The following is a 22,907-nucleotide window of genomic DNA, read 5'->3' on the forward strand; positions in this document are numbered from 1 at the left end:
CAGTCCTATAGTGTCAAGACTTCTCTCTCGGGCCATATCCTTACTTGTTTGGTTGTAGGTTTGCCACTTTTCAGCAGTGATGTGTATGCAGGAAGCAGCATGATGCTCAGATGGTCTGAGTTGCCCAGATGTGGCGAATATACTGCTTTGTAGGCCAGTTTTATATTTCTGTACACCTTATCCAGAATGTTCACCCCACTTGTTGCAAAGTTCACATGGTGGTAATGGGGTAATATGGATTTCAAGTCAACTAGATTGAGATCACCTGCAAATATATCGGCAACCTCAGGGTTCTTATTCTGGTGTCATTTATTGACAGATACAGAATGTTCAATGCCACGTTGGTATTAGCACTGGGGGGGGGGTATAAAGAGCAGTTATGCTCACTCCATTGAATTCCCTAGGCAAGTAGAAGGCTCTGCATTTTAGTAACTTAAACTCAATGTTCTCTGAGCAGTGACAGGTCATTATTTCACAGTTTGTACACCAGTTGTTGTTGATACACACACACACACACACACACACACACACACACACACACACACACACACACACACACACACACACACACACACACACACACACACACACACACACACACACACACACACACACACACACACACACCTCCACGAGAGGATGGAGGCCCCTTCTGTTGGATATAAAAGATACCACAGCACTTAATGAAAAGAGTTGGGGTCTTTTATTTTGCACTGTTTACAAAATATAAACATTTACATTATTTATACTTTACAAATAGCTACAAAATTGGAAATCCTTGCTGACACAAAAGGATCATTCTTCATTTCCTTCCTGTCTTGTTACCCTAACCAAAATCTAACTTTATTAAGTATTCCGGCCGTACTCTAACTTTACTAAATATTCCTTCTTTCATTTTGGTTATCCATGCATTCAAAATAAGAGCAAACACAATCTTTTTAATATATTGTCTATCTTCAACCCCATAATACCAGTACAATATCATGTTCATATCTTAGTCCTTTACCTTTTTATATCACCCAATATATTTGCTTTAAAAACCTCTTTCTATAATCTTTTTAGCATCTATATCACATTATCGCAGGCGCAAAATGTCGAACGCTCAAAAGAGTGAAAATACAGAAACTCAAACTCTGTATACCTCTGGCTAAATATATATTCCAACTCAAAAGATTGCAATACAGTGAGGAAAGGGCAAATATCCCAATCTTCACTGTACTGCGATCTCAAAAACGGAACTTCAAGTTTTCAGCAATTTCACTCTTTTCACGTTCGACATTTTCAGTTTACAATAACATGATATAGATCCATCTTTTTACTCTAACACAACACAAAAATACATGTTCAAAAGATTTTAATACTTTACAATATACACACACAATCTTTGAGGCACTATTTTGAGTAACATATTTCCTTTTATTGGAAAATTATTTATACTTAAGCAAAAACTCCTGACATTCTATGAAATTCTTAGATCTATTGTTCCTTGCCTTAATTGCATCAGCAATATTCTTGTTGAGTCCTTCACAAGGATTAACAGCATAGCATTTATTCAGAATATCTTTATACCACACTTCACCTCATCAACATCCAAATCCCAACACCTTATTTTTAACTGACATTCCATTATTTCTCTATTCTCATTGTTCCTTTTTCTTTTCAGTTTTTCTTTGCATCTACACCACTTCCTATATTCCACCTCTAGAACCTGAGCTGCACTTTGTTTTAGGTTTCAGTACCTTATTTAATCTCCTCTAGGCAGCAAAAACTACAGAAATGATTAAAACATAAACCGCCTTCATCTTTTTTTCATATGTAAAATCTCTCCATTTACAGGATTAAACCTCAAACCTCAAAAACAAGAAGAAACAGCTTGCACTGTCTTGTTTTCTTTTTTACTTGAACTCATGCATTCCCTAGCCATATACCCAATGTTTACCTACAATAACAATTAATCAAATACAATTTATTTTTATATGAAAACCTAAAGTCTTTCCATAGATTTCTTATCATTTTAATTGTATCATTATTTCCCACTATACATCAACTACTTTCTTTTTTTGCAAATCAAATTTCTAATAAACTTATTTCTTCTTAAGAAAATGGAGCACCTTCTATATTTTCTTTGCTCACTTCTAAACCCATATCTTTAAGAAACTTAATCATGTATTTTAACATCTTCACCATACATTTCATTTTCTTTGATATAGCTAAAACATCATCTACATGTGGCACCCGTGCACTGGCCAGTAATCAAGGACCCTCAATCCTCACCAGTAACACCAGTGAGGGATGTGCACATTGGGATGATGAGAAGTGCACACAGAGTAAAGTACACTTTCCCTTAAGGGCACCCAGATATCACAGTCAGTCTGTGACTGGCTTCTCACTTTCTCTCCAGATCCTCAATAAGACTCCCCACTGGGATAGATATAGGGTTAAGATCTCCGCCGAGTGGTCAAGCCAAAACCTCCAGCACCATCTCTGCCTAACCAGTGCTTCATGTCCCTGCCCAAGTAGCTCACACACACACACACACACACACACACACACACACACACACACACACACACACACACACACACACACACACTTTGAGATTTGATTTATATACAAATACACAGACACTCCAGGGGAAGGCTGCCACAGGTTCACTAGTTATGCCCCCTTCTGTCTAGACCATGTGTGTCCAACCCACAGCCCGCGGGCCGCATGCGGCCCTCAGAGCTCTTCCATGCAGCCCGCGACCCGTTAAGTACCCCTTAAAGTAGAAATTAAACTTTTTTTTTCGTTCGCGTCCTTTAACGTTTATGCGCATGTGCCACATTACTTGTTTCACTTTTTTTATGCCAGTGTCTTTCCGCTGGTATGCGCATGCAGGTGAAGGAAGAGCATTGTGATCGCAGCAAAGAAAGAACTGAGAGCGACGGGGATTGTAATATTTATTTTATTTATATACACTGACTACACTACACATCTCCTGCAGTAACAGGTAAGTCGTTAGATTAGTCTTGGTGTTAACTAGTAACTGTAAGGCACAACACTGCTCTAATCTACAAGGATGCCTAGACCTGTTTCAAGGAAGGATCAAATGTTTCTGAAAATGTTATGTACCTACAAACTTGTGTTAATTTTATATGGAGTCAGGATAATGTGGAAGGATACCAATCAAGAAATGTGTATTTTACTAAATAACAGAAGCACAAGAACAATAAATAATCAAGATTTGCTTTGGTGTGTGTGTGTGTGTGTGTGTGTGTGTGTGTGTGTGTGTGTGTGTGTGTGTGTGTGTGTATGGGGGAAGTTCAGAGTCCACTTACGAGCTTTAAAATAAACCAAGCACCTACCACCCTGCTTATAAATGTCTACTTAGCAACAATGAAGCATGAATGGTAAAGCTCAATAAAAGTACATACATTTTTAATGCTATTCTACTGTGTGCTTTTTTTTCTTTTAAAGTCCTTCAGAATACTGCTGTGTTCCTGAGTGAACCACTCAAGTACATTGCTGTTTCCTGTAGATAGGGTTGGATACTCACATTTACAGTTATCACAATTACTTCTGAGAAAAAAATATTTACAACACATGCCAAATACGGAGAAACTGCCAACAATGTTTGTGCAACATTAAAAGTAAATATAATGGCATGCAGTGCTAGAAAGATAGAAAAAAAGCAAGTACTGGTTGCAGGTACTGTGTTTGGCACAATTATTTAATCTGCAATACAACCTCAGCGTCTTCAGCTTGTGTTTTAATGACTGCAATATGTAAGAATTACTGGTATGAATTGTGTGTGTGTGTGTGTGTGTGTGTGTGTGTGTGTGTGTGTGTGTGTGTGTGTGTGTGTGTGTGTGTGTGTATTGCAGTGCTAAATGTTACAAAGCTGTTGCATATAGCAGAGTATCACCAGCATCATCTGATTTTTCCAGACGTTCCTTTATTAATGTTGCAAATGTATTTATTATAATTATAGCAATAAGCAGACTTCTACGGTGGTGATGTTACAAACTCTGTTCATACACACTGTGTTGTCAGTGAAATCATATGACTATTAGTCTGCTATGTGACTGGATGAGTGAATGGTCACTATTCTAACTACACACCCTTTATGTCTCTGAGCAAGTTTCGAAGATACTAATGAAATATGTTGTTGTATGTGAACTCATATTATTATAACATTAGTTAAATATAAAGCTGCTATGTGACTGACAATAGTAAGTGTATGGGACTGCCTAGTTAAGTAACTTAGAGTTTGTGTGTGCAGACAGCTAGCCTATCACATAATCCTTTAGTTTAGTTTGTATTAGTCTGCGTGTACCTGGGGTCTTTTGCTCTTCAGTCTACGTGAGAGACTTTTTTTTTTGCTCTTCAGTTTACGTAAGAGACCCTTTTTTTTTTTTTGTCCTCACTTGCCATTTGCAATGATATATTTTACATGCGGCCCCGAGACCATTTCTGTTGACTCATTGTGGCCCTTGCAACTGAAAAGGTTGGACACCCCTGGTCTAGACAATAAGGTAAACCAACTGCCACCAACCACTCTTATCAGATACTCTAAGGCCCTTACGAAAGGGTGTCCAATTCTACTGTGTAATGTTACTGTTATCCAGATGGTAAGTGTGACCAAGGCCAAGACTTTCTCTTTGAGATAATTTTTAAGTAAATAATACACATTACTGCTGAGTCACTGTGGTGGTGGTGCTGCGGTAGCATTGTCGCCAGACAGTAAGAAGTTGTCCTGTTTGATTCTCAGCTAAAGCGTCTTCTGTGTGGAGACATGCGTGAATGGGCGTACCTTCATTGAAGGTTGTGCATCAGGGCTGGCAACTCGGTACGTAAAAATCTACTGCCAATCATTAGCGGACCAGAGTTCCGCTGTGGCGACCCCTAACCGGGAAAAGCCAAAAGATACAACAACAACTGCTGAATCATCTCAGATTACATCATTCTTGTCACCTCTGCCTAAGTTTCCCAGGCTAGCATGAACTTGTATGAACTTAAATTTTAACACGTCTCTGTTAAAAATACTTATCTCTCAGAAGCTAAAATTCTCTCTTAGAAGCTTGTCTGAAACTGAAGGTCGTAAAACAATTACCTTGGAAATCTGTAATTACCTCTGTTTCCAGACAATAGAAAGAAGTCCCTAGCCTAGACATCCTATCTCTTAGCTGAGATTAACTAACTTTATAACACATTGTAAAACTCTTTATTTATGAACTTATTTTCTTACAGATTTGCAATTTGACTCTGTATATTTCAACTTTTACTATGAAACCATACATTTTCATTGACATATAGTTTATACACATTTCTGCTCTTTTCCAGCAGGGTGCACTGTGATTACAATCTTCAAGCTCAGTACAGAACATATAGTTTTTTACATTTTTAAGGCAAGCATACAAATCATATTACTATTCACAAATGGCATAGAATTATTTACAAAATTGTATCTAGCTGGGCTGGCAGCATCTCAGTTTACACTCTATGTTTACATCCCTTCGCTCATATATTTTAGAATTCTACTTCCTACTACATTCATAATTAATGAAAATAGTGACGTAGACAAAGGACAACCTTGCTTTAACCCTGTTTTATTACCAAGTCAGATCAAAGCCACCCATCTTTAGAACTCTAATTCTTGTGTTATTATATACAGACTGTAACACTCTTAACATATCCCCTTTCAACTAATACTCATTTTAAATATTCTATAAACACCCATGTTCCACATAATCAAATGCCTTTCTCACATCACTAGCACCATTTTTATGTCACCATCCACACTTAATATCATCTTCAATGTCCCTTATCAATAACACTAAATCATGACTGCACCTTCCATTGACATCAAAGACAACCTCCACTAGAATCACTTGAAACATATTATTAAACCTCATCTGCAACAATTTCAAAAATATCTTATAGTCCATTTTAACCTCATCTATGCATCTATGGATCTCCTCGAAATTGATTGCATTTATAGATCTGCAATTGTAGGACTGCATACATATCTGCTGATCTTACAAGATCCAAACATAGTGAAAGCTTTAAAACATGAGGAGAACAGGTCTAAGATGACTTCACGGCTTAGTTTAGAAGAAGCATAACAGTGTCAAGTAGGAATGGAAATTAAACCAGAAGTAGACAAAAATCAGGTAGCAACTGAATGTGCCAAAAAATGAAAGAAAGAAAAAAAGTGGAGGATCAGATGAGAAGGCAAGAAATGTGGAAAAGACATAAATATAGTTGCAAGTACAGAAATCTCCTGGAACAATCTCATGTTGATCAGGATCTGATGCAAGATTAGTTAAGGAAAGGTGAATTTAAAGCAAAAGACAAACGGTTAATGTTGACGGCTCAGGATAGTGGACTACATACACATTGCTTTACAAAGTCCATTGAACATGTCAGATAAATAGACAAATGCAGGTTTTGTAAAACATAATTGGAAACAGTCACACATCTTGTTGCTGGGTGTAATATACTAATGGCAGAAGAGCCTGTATACTGAAAGTCTTTATAAAGACTGTTGCTTTGGGGATTATGAAACATTACAATATTGAAGTAGCTGAGAAGCATTCGAAACATGAGTCGCAAAGTATTAGAGAAAATTATGAAGTTTATATCACATAGGATCACCCATTACCAACAGTTCAAAAAAGAGATGTAACAAAACCAGATATAGTATTCCATAAAAAGAAGACAAAAGTAGCATTGATCAATGAAATTGCTACACCCAATTATTACAGTGTCTTACATACAGAGACACACAAAGCCATAAAATACCAGGATTTGCAGGCAATGTGGTAGAAGGATGCCCAGAGAATTTTCAATAGTAGTAGAAGTGGGTCTCATAAAAATGAATTTACAGTTATATTCAGATATGCTACCAGTACATGGAACTCTGTATGAAAGGCAGAAAGAGTCAGTTCTTGGCAAATGGCGAGTACTGTCAAGAGCACTTTGCTCTAACATCAAAGACTGAAACAATTCTAATTTCTTGAACTTTAATCATACTTTGACTTAGGAATGGGGTCCATTACTGGCATGGTATTAGAAACCCAAAAGATGTGGAGAAATTAATCCAGGATTAATCGATATTATTTAAAGTTACAGGCCTCCAATTATGTATTTCACACTTTTCACCTTCTTTTTTCCATATAACGTTAATAATCCCCTTACTCACATCTATTCTAACAAAACTTTCATTAAATACATTTATCAATAAGTCTTCTACCCATACTTTACAAGCCTTAACACATTATACCCACTACTATCCTCAACAGATTCAGGACTTCCCCTCACATTATTTACAACTACAGCCAACTCTGACAAATTTACTTTTATCTGCAGACCTTAACACCTCATCTAGTATTTTCAACATCTCCTGCCTTCTGGTACACACTTTTAAATGCATTTCTGCTATACACACTATTTAATTATGTTTTTATTTGATACTCCCATCTTCAATTCTCATCTTTCTCCCAATATACACATAATTTCTTACCACCTTAGCTAAAAAAGGAGAAACACCTCAAAATATACCTTTGCTAATACAATAATGTTTCAATTTTCTTTATGATTGCTTCAAACATTTTTATCTTTTTCAAAAAAATCTCAATTTACTCAGTTTCCTAACATATATCTCTACCTTGCCCATATTCTTTCTTAAACTACAATTTAGATCTCCCATTAATAAGAGTCTCATAGTCACCATTAAGTATGGTTTTAAACTTTCAGACAATTCCCATCTCTCCCTTTTACTGCAGTACAAGAGTATACACCTATCAAGCTATATACATCTGTACCTCATATCGGGTCTATATTATATTTTTGAAAGTTTCAAACATCGAACATCATATGGTCGACACCATATGAGCGATGTTTGAAATTTCAAAAATATAATAAAAAAATAAAAATAAAAAACTATACTTACCCAAATGCTGTAGGTAGGGGGGCTGCACCCCCCACACCTCCTCTACTGAAATATTCCTACTCTGAGATCACACTGCATTGAAGTAAAGGGAAAATATTCCCTACGGCAATTTCCGTGTTACGCGTGCGATGATTCAACATTTTGACTAATCGAGTTTGCTCAATACGCGTTCGCCATTTACAATTTTCGATCACGCAATAGGAACCCCCTCATCTCATATCAGCCACAGTTACTCTCCCAGACAACACAATATAAAATCCAAAATTTGTATTTATTCCTCTAACAAAAACTGCAGCAGACTACTGCTCTCTTCCCAAATTCCAACTAATTTTCCCATTCTTTGCACTTCAGTCTTTACTCTGTCCTTTTCTGAACTACATCTAGTGTCTTGAAAAAGAAATCACCTCAGTGTTATACTTTTTACACCACTGTAAAATGGCAATTCTTCTAGTCCTATTAATCCAACTATTAACATTTACAGAAACGATCCTCAGATTATTCTCCCCCCTTTATTTTTTCCCTCTCCCTACCCTTCCATCTATAGCGTTATTGTTTTTTTTTAATCCTACTCACTATTTTCTTCTACCTCAGGCCTTTCGCACTTTCTATTTCCTCATTTGCCTCACGTGATTCACATAAATTTTAATTAGCATTATCAAAACTGGTTTCCATTACCTCCATATCAAATTCACCTGCTTTAATCACTTCTTCCTCATCGTCATGTTCATTTTTCTGTATACTACTACTATTCCCTGGTTATCAGATGCCACTGCTTCTATTTCTTCTTCATTGTATTCATCTTCATTCTGCTGTATATTACTAACAATTTCATTTTTGGAATAATCCCCATTACTTTTGTCAAAATCAAACCAAAAATCAACCTCTTTATTTCATATTCTCCATACTTTCTTAAACTTATTCATCATATGTCCTTTCTCTCTACATTGATTATACCGTATTTTCTCACATTTACTAATAGGAGGATTAAAAGTCTCATCTTTACGCTGTCCAATGTACCCTACAGTCCAGTCCCCCTATTACCAGACACAAATATCATGCTGGATAAATGTTTTATTACATAATTTTCAACTTAAAAAAAAACATCCTATCCTCACCCCTTTTTCCCCAACCCCAGTTCATATTTTTCTTTAACAAAGTGTGAAACAGAATTACACATTTTTGAAAAGGAGTATTTCAAATCAGTTATTTTAACTTCATCAGTCCTGAACTGTACAATGACCTTTTTTGATATTTTCACCTGACCAGAAAATGTAGTCATTCCAGAGAAAGTCATATTTTTTCTTCACAAAAAAACCAAAAAGCCCTATAAAGCACCTGTTTAAAATGTCATATCACACAAAATGTTCTTTACCCATGTGTATTAGTGATCTAATATTTTTTGCAGTAAAACCCAGAGGCAAAATCATATTTTCCCAAACACAATAACTGTCAATAACAGTTTATTTTTTTACTTTGAATTTAAATATATATCTCCTTAATTTATTGAAAGTCACAGTACCTTAATAACACTTTGAATCACCAACCACTTCTGCACAAGACTTTTTCATAAATTCCTTTTCCTGAATTCTTTTATTTGTTCCCTTTTCAGTATAAACATTCTCCACACCATTTTCAAAAAACTGCTGTGTAAGTTAAAAGAAACAGCCACTCAGAGTGATGGCACTGTGACATACAGGGACAAAGCCTGCACTACAGCTCCCCTCTCCTTGGTTTAGTTAGCACTATATGCCCATCCTAGGGAAGGAGAACATGAAACTTGTACACATCATGGATCCATGGTGGTGGCTGGGGATGTATAAGGTTCATGTTTCAATAGAAAAATAGGTGAGGATATTGGCAGAGCAACTGTGGAGGCAGAACAATACATTAGCATGTTGCCATTGCACATCTGCTCACCTACGTGCAAGAACATATGGGGGGACATTACAAAAAAAGCCCCTGGCAGCAGTATGAAGCTGCACTAGAGTCATTCATCTTCTCATTTGCCCCTGACACAGCACCCAAGGAAAGCTAAAAGCAGGTCCAGCAGACTCAGGAAGCTAGAAAAAAAGATCTGGTGGCAACCAATGGTCAGCTGTGGGAGCCAAAAAAGTTTATTAAAAAAGTAACAGCTTCTCTTGATCAACAGCAGCACCTTATGCTTACTTTATGATAGCTTCATATGTACCAACAAAGCCTCACATATATCTGCCTAATAGCCTTATGGAGCATACAGAGGGATAGAAGTATGTAGAGCAGGTCATTGAAGCTGAACTAATATGCAAGAGTTTTCAGGCGCATTCAAGTCATGCAGAACAGCACTGGAGTCATTATCAATGCTTACATGCTAGCTAGCCCTTTGCATCTCACTTGCTCTTCATGCTCTGAAAATAGTCACATTGGTATGGAGTGCAGGCAGTACATGGTCATTTATTTTGGCTGTACTGATGTGACTGCAGTCCACTCATGTATTTGGGCATGGCATAGGAGCTTCAGTTAAATATTTGCAATGGGAGCACCAAAAGTGTAACATGACAAGAACCTAAGCTGCTTGTTTATGTTTCATATATGTATAAGCAGTGATCTACTACAAATAACCAAAATAACATTTTAGATCCCCAAATGACTGCTGATTAACAACCCTCCTAGTAGATTCATTCTGCAAAGAATGACCACTGAATCTGGTTTACTTATTTTTGTGGAGTAAAACCTAACCACAGAGGCTGTCATTCAAGTATCTATCTGGGATGTTTGGCATGAGGTTCTAACCTTAGTCCCTCATGTATGACATGAGAAGCTATATCACTGCAGGGGACTGAGATCCCCCTCCCCCTCACTCCCCTCACAATTTCATACTTCTGCACTGAATCATCATTTTCATATCTCTTGGACACAAAAGCTGGCTCAGAGCATTAGCATCCATTGCCACTGTAACTCAAAACTTTTAACTTCAAGAATGCAGCAGCTAAGAGGAGATAAAATTTCCTTGAGATTAAATTCACTGAATCATCTTGTTCATATCTCTTGGACACAAAAAGCTGGTTCAGCACAGCAGATCCCCCTGCCACTGTAACTCATTACTGCTAATTTTAAAGTTGTAACATTTAGAAAAGTATTAAATTCCTTTGCGGGCCGCATTCAGGGACTAAAGAATTTCACGGCTTAAGCTTATCCATTTTCCCTGTGGTGTATATGTGTGTGTCCATTGTTGGATTATAACATAATTTAAATCAGGCAGCCAGCCAGGGCCTTCACCTGCAGATGGGCCACTAGCCAGATACTCAGTATCTATACTGAAATTATTTTCTTTTAAAAAATTTTGCTATTTTCAGAATTAATTTGTTTAGTTAGCTTATATGCTGAATATAACAATTATTACAAAATATTTTTTTTAATCTTAATTTACACAACAGACATTTATCTACCATTTGTGCATGAGCAGCACAGGCCAATGACACTGTTCAGCTAGGGCCATTTTATTTATTTAATTAACATAAAGACATGTTTCTTTACTTCAAAAAAAGTAAAAACAAAATAAATAAACATTGGCCTGTAACAACCCTTGCTGTAGCTTTCATTAGGATAGGAATAAGCGGAATATCCATGAATCTTAAATGGTATATTGAATGGTTGCAGCTTATCAGTTTAAAAGAGCTGCAGTAGCATGTGGTATTTTTTTCTTTAAACCCTTTCAGGCAGCCTGATACGGGCAGTTAGTGGATGGCTTTGCAAAAGAAGAGACTACTTTGCTGTGGCAGTCCAACTGTGTTTGTGTGAAACACAACCAAAATACATTATTCTTTTCTTTCTGTTTTTCTACTACAGTCAGGCATCTGAGATATGTACACAACTAAAAAACATGGCTATAACTGTTGTCTTCAGTATGGGACTGTCAGTGGATGAAGATGAGCACACTTCTTCTTTTCATTATTATTTGTGCTGGCTTTGCAGGGCCAATATGATTTGTGTGAAGCAAGTTGAAAGGAATACTTTGCTGTGTCTACTGTTTGTGTGAAACAAAGCTTTCGCAATAAGATGTCCAAAGTATACATAGTCAGGAAAGTGGCTATAACTGCTAACTGAGGGATGAGGCCTGCTGGATAAAAGTAACATACTCTCTTATTTGCAGTCTGACTTTTCAGGACTAGTGTGAATTTGAGTAAACTATACTGAAATACTTTAACCTTTAGCTACTGTCTGTTCATCGGTTCAGAGATAGTTACTCGGCATGCTTTTAAGGAGATCATTAAGGGGCCTAATCCAAATTCCCAATTGCCCCATAGCACTGTCTGGGTATGTGACTTGGTCAAGGTCACACAATAGGCAAATGAATGTGGAAAGATTCAAACCCTGTACTCTTGGCACATGAAGCAGCTCATTAACAAGTCGGTCCTCTGCATTAACAGCCAAACTGCTAACTGCCACTGTGTTATGTGAAGCAAAGTTAAATCTGTCCCAGATTTTGTAGACTACCTCATTTTGCCTCACATTTTTTGGTTTGTTACTCATAAAACAGTTGATTTTTTGATAAATCATTCATGACTACAGTCACTAAATAATGACAAACATTTCAATTTCAGAGTTCATATCCCTCAGAAAATACACACTAATGCAAGAATTCTTATTCTAGCAATTTCTAGGTATATAAGAGCAATATTTAGAATCTGATCCTGATTTTGGTTTTTGTCCTTTATTGCTGCTTAGCTTCATCCCTGATTCTAGGTTGAGAGTTATTATTTTTCATACCAAAGTCAGATAAGGTACACATAGCAAAGTGGCTATAATTAGTTTGGAAAGGTGGGAGGTGTCTGTGGATGAAAGTAACTTAATTTTGTGTCACCTCCTTACTACAAACAGTCTAGCCTTGCAAGAATAGTTTGCATTTGTATGAAATTATTTATTTATGCTTCACTGAATTACACTATCTAAGCCAGTGGCCTTTTTTCAGCAGAGACCAGAGGTATATTTATACTGACCAGGGGGAAAGTGGCCACAACACCATGGAACTTCTTTTACACTTTGGGTGAGAGGAGTTGAAGCTGGATCTGTTAGATGGCACCACATGGTTACTACTTCAGTCTGAGTATTCCAAGATGGAGGAGAATGCAGCAGAAATTGAGAGAAGAGAAGAAGAAAAATTACTGAAGAAATGAGAAGATGAAGTCATTGTTACAGATTTGAAAATGGGTTGATTGAAGAAACAAATGGTGGTAGATTTGAAGAGTCAGGAAGAGATAAAGGAAGTAGGGGAAATGAGATGCAGTGACATGGTGGAAAGAATCTTACAGGAGGATGAAAATGAGTGGTTGGAAACAGAAGCAACCACTTTTGAATGGAAAATACTGGGGGTATCCTTGGCTGGTAGAGAAATCATTTTAAGGGATTAACTTTGCAACATTTTTTTTTTGTTACAAGAAAGAAGTTATGCAGATACAGCAATGTGAGAAAGAATGCAAGAAGGAATTTAGTGGGGACAAACAAGTATAGTTTTTCAACAGCCAGAGAGTAGATGACCAATGGCAGTAATAAAAAAGTAAACATAATGGCAGTGTGAACAGGTATAACATTATGGACAGTAATATTTTCTTGCACGATGTAAGAGTATTAATTCATTTGGAATATAAAAAAAATGTGAAATGACATTTGAAAGTGTGAAATTGCTGGATAGTGTTTGAGGCTGATAAAACAAATATAGTAACACCACAGAAAGAGCTTGCAACTACAACTAAAAATAACATGAATTTGCAATTTATGACATTAGATATGTAGGAGCATTATTTAAAACTGTTTTTTTTTTCTTTCACCATGTAGTAAAGTACATGATATTAAAAATGTGATAAAAGAAATGTGTGGAATGAGGGCTGGGAAGTGAAAGTAACAATGGAAGTTAAGGATGGGAAAATTCAACATATTTCAAAATACAATAATTGTGAATGGTTAAAGAGGTTTTGTTCACTACTGGGGAAAGCCTAAAGCATACTCTTCCTGTGGGAAATAAAAAACTTTAGTACAAGATTGTAACAAATTAAGGTGTGGTCAATATGGAAAGAGGGGACATAGAGCAAAAAAATATAAGCCTCTTTGCAGAAAATGTAAAGAATTTGGGCACTTCTAATTTGAATGCCCCTTGTTAGAAAAGGAAAGAGCAGATGAAGTAAAAAGTTAAAAAATTGCACACAGTGCAAAATACCACTATGGAGGATGTTGAAAAAGAAGGTAGTATTGGGACGGAGATATTAAAAGGTTAGAGAATGAAGAGGTAATTAAAGAAGAGATAGTTAAAAGTACGGTTATTAATAAATTAATAAATAAATTAATAAAATAACTTTTAAAAAGTGAAGAGGAAGAAGACAGAGAGAGGTGGGAGAAAAATAAGAACAAAATAATGAAAAATAAGTTGGTGAGGGACTTAGAGGAAAGAAAAGAAAAAGAAGATCTGGAAGTAAATTGCAAAAAAAAGGAAAGGAAAGGAAAGGAAAGGAATGGAAAGGATGATAAAGGAATTTAGCATTACATATCAGTAACATTAAAAATAATACAAGAGGTTTGGTGGTGTAAAAAATAAAAATGATTTTTTTTTTATGTAACAAAGAAAAATACAGGCAGTATGAGTAAAGCAAATTGGTTCAGTAGGAAATGAGGCATGTTCTTGAATAGGAACTCTTATGAAAATAAAGAAATCAGAATTCTAGATGCAATATTTGTAACACCAGGAAGAGTACTGATATGCGATATGAAAATGCGACAAAAATGTATAAGATTAATAGTAATTTATGTCTATGCTAACATAATTGAGAGAAAACAGTTGTTTGAAATAATTAAAAAGTGTGTTTTACTAAATATGTCAATAGTGATGGCGAGATATTTTAAATAGCCACGGTGGTGCAGCGGTAGCGTTGTCACCTCACAGCAAGAGGTTCTCCAGTCCGATTCTCAACTAGAGTGCCTTCTGTGTGGAGTCTGCATGTCCGCCCTGCAGTCAAGTGGCATTCGAAAAACATGCATGAATGGGTGTGCCTTTGTTGAAGGTTGGGCGTCTAGCTGTCACCTCAGCACCATAAAAAAAATCTACTACCAATCAGTAGCAGACCAGAGTTCCGCTGTGGCGACCCCTAACTGGGAAAAGCCAAAAGAAGAAAAAGAAGAAGATGGCAAGATATTTTAAATGTTACCTAAGCAAAAAAAATGGAAAAATGAAACTAGATATTAAGATGTTAAAAGAGATAATAAAATGTGGAGATTTAAAAGTAAAACTTAACAGAGAATGGGCATATAAAGGGAAGTTTGTAAGACTGAAATTGATTATATAGTCTACTCTAAAGTCATGAAAGAAATGATAGGGTGTACAGATGTCAGAGTTTTCAGAATATACAGCAATGTGGACTAACATTGGGGAAGACAAGGAAATAAAGGGGTCAAGGGATAAAGAGATTAACCTCAGAGTTTAAAAAACAGGAAATGATAAGGAAGGAAGAAATATAGAAAGATCATATGACAATGAGACCACTTTGTAAACATTGGACACAGTAGTGGGTTATGCATAAGCAGCAGAATAAAATATATTTAGAATTGGAAAGAAAAATATTGTAAAACTGAAGTATGAAAAGAATCATGAAAAAGTAAAAATGCTATTATATGGGCATAGATTTTTTCTGAATAGAAACAAAGAGGAGGTCCCCCTTATTTAGGAAAATAAGTAAAATGAGAGAAAGAAGGATGGATGCTGTCTTAGATGGCAAAGGAGATATCAAATACAAACAAGAAGGTATTATAAAGGTGGTAGATAATTTTACAGAGAAAATGTATGAAGAAAGTGGAAGTAGATGAGCAACAAGAATTGAAAGTGAAAAAATATGTAAAAAAATAAAGAATGTTTTAATAAATTATGTAACAATAGAAGAAACACAGAAGGTGATAAAGAGGCAAGAATAAATGATTGCCTGGATTGGATGGTATACGTTATGAGTATTATAAGGTAATAAATAAAGATGAAAGAGAAATATATATATATATATATATATATATATATATATATATATATATATATATATATATTGACTGCATGAAGGAATGTATAATCAAAGAAGATATATGTGGTAGAGGGATAATGATTATATGGAAAAAATTAAAGAAAATATATAAAAAATCAGTGGTCTATAACTGTAGGGAATACTGACTATAAAATATTTAAGAAAATGCTACAAAAAGGATGGAGAAAATATTGTATATGACAGTAGGAAAAGTGTCTACAGTATAAAAGGAAGAAAGGTGAAATAAGTATTAATTGTAGTGAAAAAGTAGTATGGATGATACTGAAAGAAAATAAAGAAATAAGACTGATAGCATGTCTTGTAGCTAATGTCATTAATAAAGTGAGCCATGAAGCAATGCAGCTGTTTTAGAGGCATAGGGTACTGGAGAAAAAATAGTAATGCAATAAAGAAATGTTATGAAAATTCATAGGTGCATGTTATTATAACTTGATGGTTGAAAATAAACATCATCAAGAGAAGGATGCCCAATAAGTATGTGCTTATTTCCATTATTAATGAGCAGCAGTATATGCATATAATGAGAAAGGAAAGATGGGAGATAGAAGGAAGAATTATATTGCCAATATACATGACGTACAGCTGTTTTAATTCTAGTGAAAAATTAGATGGATAGTTGAGGTTGCAGGAAGGAAGGAAAAGCTGTTTAGAAAAGCTGATCTGCAATTAAGCAAATGAAATGTAAAGGATTTGGTGAGATAAAAAATAAATGGAATATATTTTACAAGAAAGGAAATAAAGCTTGTGTTAGTGATATTTGGTAAGTATGAAAGTATAATAAATCAAGAAAGAGAAGTATTGGAACAAATAAAAATTGTTCACTTGACGGAAATGTTTTTATCATTTCAGAAAAAGACATATATTCAGTACTTTTGCGTTAGCAAAAAAATGGCATATTTTATGGGAATATATATGTTTGCCACTCAAATAGGAAAGAGTTATTAGAGTTGTTCAAGCTTTATTTGGGTTCAAGGCTGAACTCCGTGAGAAGAGGGATAACTTATAATAAAAAAGAAGAAACTGGTTTAAAGTAAAAAAAAACAGTAGTGCATTTAGCACCTAGGTATTTATTTTGGGTAATGAGAAAGGTGAAAGTAAGACAACAAGAAAGGATAGGTAAGATGTTATATGATAAATGTAAATGTATGGGAAAATAGGGAAAAGAAAACATAAAGGGACAGGCTGGATGAAAAAGAATATGAGAATAAAATTAAATTATGGATGTTAAACATAAATGAAGTTGATGGGAAAAGAAAATAATGGTATAATATGTTAACTTGTAAGCACTTTAAAGTATGAATATTAAAAAGAATATTAAAAATGAGAGTATAAATAACTGAGTTAAAGTTTTATGATATAGAATGATTGTAAATTCTTTAACCAAATAGTTAAGCTGACATGAGAAAATACTGAAAACAACCAAGGTGCATTGACCTGGTCATGCAGGCCCAGTTTAATGAGGAAAGTTAAGTTTTTTCATTCCCACAGTGCAAAACAGACGTTCATCAGAACCAAAAACCAAAAAATGCAGCAAGCTCTAGAATTCCAACCAATTTATCTTTGGCTAGACAGATTTTAGAGTACCCCACACACAAATTCCAATTTACAGTATTACAACAAATAGTGAGGAACATCAGAGATGGGCCCTGGGTATTAAAACTTGAAGAACAGGAACTTTTGGCAAATCAAAACAATGCACATATTCCACCAGGGCTCAATGAATACTGTTTGATTAAGTATATTTTGAAATTGAAAGCTCTTCAAAGATGAAGTTTGGTTGCATAATAACTATTTAATTAGTTAATTGTATTTCTGTATATTTATTTATACATATTTACAAATAACTTATTTAGCCAGATTATATAGCTCCCACCGTAAGCAATTGTATGTGTGGAACTATTGTTGGTAGTCTTACTCGCACTAGTGGTAGTCTTTCTACTCTTTCTTTTGCTTAGTTTACACATACTGTTTATAATATCTTTTAAAGTATTTTTTTAATTAATTAGCTTGATGTCCGAATAATGGTTGTTATATGATGTAAATATTTATGTTTACCACCCCTTGAACAGCCTAGTATTTGTTAAAGTTAATAGAAAGCACATTATATTTATTTCAATTCATAACATTATGATTTCTTTTTTCAGCACTTTATTATTTTATATTCGTCAAAACAGTATTTTAAAGCTGAAATATATTTTTGGTCTGATCATTGGTGGAAATGGTGTAGGTATTTTGACCAAATAGAAGATAATTATATGCTTAGGTTTTATTATTGTGTTGAATAAAAGTACTAGGCATAAAGTTTTTAGTAAAGCTTTTAGTAATATTCATATGTGGTCTTTTGATATTAACGACACTATATAGAATGTTCCATATAAGGAACAAGCTATGTTATAGTTGTGGGCTTGATGTATACATTTCCGTATGCATTGCTCATGGTTTACTATATGATAATATATATGATAATATTCGAATGAATAACGTTGATATTTTATTGTTAAATTGTAGGTAGGATTTAGGTTTTATGTTGTACTGGCACTTGAGCTTTATTAACCTGCCTTTAACTATGTAATGTAAAAAGTTTTATGTCCACTTTTTATAGCTATAAGGATGTACCTTTAAATGTTTAATCAAGTTCAATTAGTTGGTTTGACATGTGACTGATTTATATAAAAGTTTTAATTGAATGTGCTTTTGAAATTTAACGGTCTGACGAAGCTTATGTGAAAGCGGTTACCTGTGGCATGCTTAATAAAACCAGTACTTTTTATTGCTAACAGATTTTCTACATTTTAAATTATTATTTTCAATGGATTTTTTTTAGTTTGGATTATTCAATTATTTTTGTTTGTTGGTGGACTGACTACACTGGCATTTGAACTAATCCATGGTCACCTCTTAGCTTTTCTGAATAGACTTTGTTACATATTTATATATATATATATATATATATATATATATATATATATATATATATATATATATATATATATTATCTGACTTTTATAATTCTACTTGTTTGAGCTGTTTAGAGTGTTATCTAGCATTTAATAATATTTAGATATATAAGGACATAAGTAAAAAAGACGAATACACTGTGGTTTTAAAACTGTTGCTGATTTTTAAAAAAGTATTATATTTATTCAGACATACATTTTACTTCGTATAATACTGGCTCTTTAAATTTCTTTAATCATGCTAATTGCTTTATAATTAGTTATTTCATTTTAATTGATGGCACTATTTTAACTGAGGTTTCTTGGGGTTTCTTTGTCTGAAGAAGTTCATGTATTTCCTGAACGAAAGTGCAAGAAAAAAAACAATAAATTGGTTGGAATTCTACAGCTTGCTGCCTTTTTTGATTTTTGGTTCTAAGTATATTTTTTGTTTTGTTTAGAAGTTCATCAGAACTAAAAAACAAATCACTTCCTCTCATTTATAAGAAAACATCATGTCACGTGACCTTGGCAGTTTTGTACTAAACGTGCTGGCATTTAAAATAAAATTTCTGAAGGTTCATGGGTAAATACTAGGTAATCAGTCTGCATGCCATAACACAACTAGCTAATAACCAGATAGTGATCTAAGATAATAATCAAACTCTGTACTTTATGTCTGGGAAGTATACATCTTAACCACTATGCCAATCCACAAACACTTGCGCATCTTAAATAATAACTAAACATGCATGAATGTTAAAAAGTATATACATTTAAACTCTCACAAATTTATACACATAAAATAATCATAATAAGTATTATAAAATATTAGGACACCACAACAAAGGTGTTTCAATGAAAGCTGTATAACCAAGTTGATGTGCCTACAAATGTAATAATATTAATAAAGTACTCCTACTCTTCTCCTGTAAGTGCCATGGAATCTTTTGAATCCACCTATGCAACCACCAACTCAGACAGAAGGGGCCAAGGTTTAATGCCTTATTTGAAGGATAATGAACTCATGAGTACATCACCCCCTTATACTGCACTGCAGTGCCAGTACTGGAAAATTAATTCAAACATCTGAAGTCAGAATAAAACTAATAGCCTTTTTATCATCCATAATGAAAGGCGAGTATGCTACCTATTGAGCTTCTGACAGTATGAATACTTAACTTGTGATTTCTGTGTGCTTGTATGAACCACACCTGAAATACATTACTGTATCAATAATTATTATGATATATTTATTTTACCACAATCAGACATCTGATGTGTACACAGTAAACAATGGGGCTATAATTGCAGTCTATGGATAAAAATTACTAATCTTGCTGTCATGATTGATTTAAGAATTCATTAGCTTTGCAAGATTAGTATGCATTTGTGTAAATTAGGTTAGACTATTATTATGGTAATTTTTATTACAATCAGGCATCTGAAGTGAACACAGTCAAGTGGTTGTAATTGATGGGCATGGACGTTTCTGAATTGCACTGATAGCAGTTTGATTAGTATTTTAAGACTGAAATGTTCTAAAACCAGTAAATTTGATGTTATTAGTTATTACATTTTGTTTTGCTTCTTCCTTGAAAAATATTTAATACTACTCATACTAAAAACACAAACAAATTTTGCTTTATTAAACATGAAATATTATTTCAAACAATTTGGTAGGTAATTATACATTTTAAAAAATCAGGAAGGTGAATCCAAAGGAGCATGTGCCTTTATGTGTACACCCACCCCCCTCTAAAATAAAGAGAGAGAGAGTGGGGGCCCTTTGTTTGAAACTGTTCATGGCCCAAATATCCCGTTTATTATCCATTGTTTGCCTGTGCCTTTGTATGTTGGGGGTCAGCTCACATGTATGCCACAGCACTATTGATTTGTTCATAAATTCTTGTTCCACGGTAACATTGTGAAACTTCTCAGGCCACAATGCCTCTCAAACTGTGCTGTGCCAGAGATTATTGGCTCATGTGTTTGGTCCCATCTTCATAAAATGTGAAGTTTTCTAGCAAATCACCGGGGACTGAATCAATTAAATAATGACAGACATTGGAGTTCAGACTTGATATCCTTCATAAAGTACATGCTAATTGAAATCTTGTTATTCTAGCAGCTTTCTAAGTTTATAACAGCAATATTTAAAATCTTTTACTGTTTTTGGTCCTTTGTCCTCCCTTATTTGTGGCTCTGTCCTGAGGGTGGCCATGGTGGTGCAGCGGTTAGCGTTGCCGCCTCACAGCAAGAGGTTCTCCAGTTTGATTCCCGGCTGGGGTGCCTTCTGTGCGGAGTCTGCATGTCCTCCCTGTGGTTGCGTGGGTTTCCTCTGGGTGTTCTGGTTTCCTCCCATATCCCAAAGACATGCAGTAGGCGGATTGGACAAAAAATTAGCCCTAGGTGTGTGTGTGTGTGTGTGTGTGTGTGTGTGTGTGTGTGTGTGTGTGTGTGTGTGTGTGTGTGTGTGTGTGTGTGTGTGCCTTTTGTGGAAGGTTGGGCACCAGGCTGGCAACTCGACATGGTAAAACTCCACTGCCAATCATGAGCGGACAGATGATCCGCTGTGGCGACCCCTAACCGGGAAAAGCCAGAAGAAGAAGATTTGTGGTTCTGTCCAGATTTCTTATGCCGAGTGGTTGAGGTATGGAGGAGGTACAGAATTAACTGCTGCTGCTGCCAGAGATCACTCTCTCATTCTTCCTCTGTCTGTCTGATGATACACACACACACACACACGCACACGCACACGCACACACACACACACACACACACACACACACACACACACACACACACACACACACGCAGTCTGTTCTGCTTTCATACAGATATTCACTCACACATGCAGCCAGAAACATAAACACACTCATACATACACACACACACACACACAGACACACTTTTTTTCTTTTTCTTTATTTTTTTACACTCATTGAACAGCAAAAGCACTGCTTAGTGAAAGTAAGATAATGGCTCAATCAATCTTTCACTCTCATACATGCATACACTCTCACACACAGACAAATGCACACACAGACACACACACACACACACACACACACACACACACACACACACACACACACACACACACACACACACAAACACACATACATTTTTTTTATTTTTTTTTCTTTCTTATTTTACAGTCGCTAAACAGCAAAACCACTGCTTAATGAGTGTAAAATAATGGCAGCCATTATTTTTTTTCAGTCCAAGCTCAACGGAAGTTTAATATGCTGCCATGAAGTCGTGGACACGTTTTTCAGCAGGCATTACCTGTAGAGTAACACCCCACTGGAAAACATTCATTCTTCAATCGGGATGTGATCTACAGGTCATCCATTCTCTAATGTATATAAAAGTACCCCTCAGTACTTTGATATAGGACAAGTTGATTAAAGATGCTGTTGAGATGCTTGCCCTCTCCCATGATGTTTGAATGATGTTTGAATGATAGATTGTATTGGCAGCTCACTGTAAATATAGAAGTCCTGTGGAAAACTTTGAATTGTCTTGGACAGCTGACCACCTATCAGAAATTATAATAAAAGACATGAAGGATTTGTGTACATTAGTAATTCAATTAAAATTGTTTTCTATCCCCCATCTCACTTATACTGTAAAAATACAGTTCATTTGACCTGAAAAATAATTTATAAAAGAACAGACAAGTGGTTCCATAGATGACGCTATTATCAGCTTTGTCCACATGGGGAGTTTTATTGCCCTATTCTACAAACCATCTAGCTGAGTGTTTGAATACTAAACAGAGAAGGTTATGTGACTCTTAGGTGGATACTGTATATATTTTGAAAGAAACTACAAGATCTGCTAACAGAAATACATACCTACTTGTGTGATCTATATTTTATCTAAAATGTTAAAAAAGCAGCATGTCCAGCTTCTAGCTTCTAGTATAGTACCTAAGATTCTATACTATCTTATTACATTATATAATGTTGATTTGTG

At 35.1% G+C, this 22,907-nt stretch overlaps 1 protein-coding gene across 2 annotated transcripts in view; it reads left to right on the forward strand.

The window, feature by feature from the left end:
- The window catches only part of RALYL (RALY RNA binding protein like), a 1,351,009-nt gene that overhangs the window by 465,626 nt on the left and 862,476 nt on the right, over positions 1–22,907 (forward strand). The window lies entirely within an intron of this gene.

This window comes from Protopterus annectens, chromosome 3.part0 (genome assembly GCF_019279795.1).
Source record: "Protopterus annectens isolate FY-2018-M chromosome 3.part0, PAN1.0, whole genome shotgun sequence".
Taxonomy (NCBI): Eukaryota; Metazoa; Chordata; order Ceratodontiformes; family Protopteridae; genus Protopterus; species Protopterus annectens.